Genomic DNA, 3216 nt, shown 5'->3' with positions numbered 1-3216 from the left:
CCTCGTGCAACATGGCCGCCCAATATGGCAGCTGTGATGTACCCCCCATGCAACATGGCCGCCACTAAGGGCCCTCATGCAACATGGCCGTCCAGCATGGCCTCCGTGATGTGCCCCCCACCCCCCATGCAATATGGCCACTACGAAGGGCCCTCATGCAATATGGCCACTACGAAGGGCCCTCATGCAACATGGCCATCCAGCATGGCCTCCATGACGTGCCCCTCCCCACCCCCCATGCAACATGGCCGCTACGAAGGGCCCTCATGTAACATGGCCGCTGTGACGTACCCCCCCCCTCCATGCAACATGGCCGCCACTAAGAGACCTCGTGCAACATGGCCGCCCAATATGGCCTCGGTGACGTGCCCCCCTCACCCCCATGCAACATGGCCGCTACGAAGGGCCCTCATGCAACATGGCCGCCCAATATGGCCACCCAATATGGCAGCTGTGACGTACCCCCCACCCATGCAACATGGCCGCCACTAAGAGACCTCGTGCAACATGGCCGCCCAATATGGCAGCTGTGACGTCCCTGATACTCGCTACTAACAGCACTTGCCCCTACAGCCCTGCTAGAGGCTACCTGGGGGAGCTTTGTCTGCGTGTGGTGTGCGTAGTACATAGACACTGCTGCTACTAACAGCACTTGACCCTACAGCCCTGCTAGAGGCTACCTGGGGGATCTTTGTCTGTGTGTGGTGTGCGTAGTACATAGACACTGCTGCTACTAACAGCACTTGACCCTACAGCCCTGCTAGAGGCTACCTGGGGGAGCTTTGTCTGCGTGTGGTGTGTGTAGTACATAGACACTGCTGCTACTAGCAGCACTTGCCCCTACAGCCCTGCTAGAGGCTACCTGGGGGAGCTTTGTCTGTGTGTGGTGTGTGTAGTACATAGACACTGCTGCTACTAACAGCACTTGCCCCTACAGCCCTGCTAGAGGCTACCTGGGGTAGCTTTGTCTGTGTGTGGTGTGTGTGTAGTACATAGACACTGCTGATGCTACTCGCTACTAACAGCACTTGCCCCTACAGCCCTGCTAGAGGCTACCTGGGGGAGCTTTACCTGTGTCCGCGTCTTTGTCCAGGTGATGGCGTTCAATGGCAGACACAAAAGCCAAGCTGCAGGACAGAGCATAACCACCAAGTGTACGTCACTCACTCACCCACTTACCTACTCACCCACACACTCACCTACTCACCCACACACTCACCTACTCACCCACCCACTCATCTACACACCTACTCACTCACCTAGTCACTCACCTACTCACTTAGTCACTCACCCACCCACTCACCTACTCATCTACTCACCCACTCACCAAGTCACCCACCAATCACCTTCTCACCTAGTCACTCACCTAGTCACTCACCTACTCACCCACCCACTCACCCACACACTCACCTTCTCACCTAGTCACTCACCCACACACTCACCTACTCACTCACCCACTCACCCACCCACCCACTCACCCACACACTCACCTAATCACTCACCCACCCACTCACCCACTCACCCACCCACTCACCCACTCACTCACCCACCCACCCACTCACCCACACACTCACCTAATCACTCACCCACTCACCTAGTCACTCACCTAGTCACTCACACACTCACCTACTCACCCACACACTCACCTACTCACCCACCCACCCACCCACTCACCTACCCACTTACCTAGTCACTCACCCACTCACCCACCTACTCACCTAGTCACCTAGTCACCTACTCACCTAGTCACTCACCCACCCACTCACCTACTCACCCACACACTCACCTACTCACCCACCCACCCACTCACCTACCCACTTACCTAGTCACTCACCCACTCACCCACCTAGTCACCTACTCACCTAGTCACTCACCCACCCACTCACCTACTTACCCACACACTCACCTACTCTCCTAGTCACTCACCCACTCACCTAGTCACTCACCTACTCACCTAGTCACTCACCTACTCACCTAGTCACCCACCCACCCACTCACCTACCCACTTACCTAGTCACTCACCCACTCACCCACCTACTCACCTAGTCACCTACTCACCTAGTCACTCACCCACCCACTCACCTACTCACCCACTCATCTACTCACCTAGTCACCTACTCACCTATTCACTCACTCACCCACTTACCCACCCAATCACCTACTCACCTACTCACCTACTCACCTAGTCACTCACCCACCCACTCACCTACTCACCCACACACTCACCTACTCACCCACCCACTCACCTAGTCACTCACCCACCCACTCACCTACTCACCCACCCACTCACCTATTCACTCACCCACTCACCCACTCACTCACCTACCCACTCACCTATTCACTCATTCACTCACCCACTCACTCACCTACCCATCCATCCACTCACCCACCCACTCACCGACCCACCCCCTCACAAACAACTCACTCACCCACTCACCTACTCACCCACCCACTCACCTACTCACCCACCCACTCACCCACGACTCACCTACTCACCTAGTCACTCACCCACCACTCGCCCACTCACCTATTCACTCACTCACCCACTCACCCACTCACTCACATACCCATCCAACCACTCACCCACCCACTCACTGACCCACCCACTCACCTACTCACCCACCCACTCACCTACTCACCCACCCACTCACCCACCACTCGCCTACTCACTCACCTACTCACCTAGTCACCTACTCACCTAGTCACTCACCCACCCACTCACCTACTCACCCACTCATCTACTCACCTAGTCACCTACTCACCTATTCACTCACTCACCCACTTACCCACCCAATCACCTACTCACCTACTCACCTACTCACCTAGTCACTCACCCACCCACTCACCTACTCACCCACACACTCACCTACTCACCCACCCACTCACCTAGTCACTCACCCACCCACTCACCTACTCACCCACCCACTCACCTACTCACCCACCCACTCACCCACCACTCACCTACTCACCTAGTCACTCACCCACCACTCGCCCACTCACCTATTCACTCACTCACCCACTCACCCACTCACTCACATACCCATCCAACCACTCACCCACCCACTCACTGACCCACCCACTCACCTACTCACCCACCCACTCACCTACTCACCCACCCACTCACCCACCACTCGCCTACTCACCTCGTCACTCACCTACTCACCTAGTCACTCACCCACCCACTCACTCGCCCACTCACCGACCCACCCACCCACT

General features: G+C 56.6%; 1 long non-coding RNA gene across 1 annotated transcript in view; it reads left to right on the top strand.

Annotated features, from left to right (window-relative positions):
- The first annotated feature begins 1142 nt into the window (after positions 1 to 1142).
- The window catches only part of LOC144954367 (uncharacterized), a 7811-nt gene continuing 5737 nt past the window's right edge, over positions 1143 to 3216 (top strand). The window contains exon 1 of the long non-coding RNA XR_013641167.1: positions 1143 to 1154. This is a non-coding gene — a long non-coding RNA (uncharacterized LOC144954367). The remainder of the gene's footprint in view (positions 1155 to 3216) is intronic.

Source organism: Lampetra fluviatilis, unplaced genomic scaffold, assembly GCF_964198595.1.
Source record: "Lampetra fluviatilis unplaced genomic scaffold, kcLamFluv1.1 SCAFFOLD_349, whole genome shotgun sequence".
NCBI classification, from domain to species: Eukaryota; Metazoa; Chordata; class Hyperoartia; order Petromyzontiformes; family Petromyzontidae; genus Lampetra; species Lampetra fluviatilis.
This window is presented reverse-complemented; position numbering and strand designations above follow the sequence as displayed.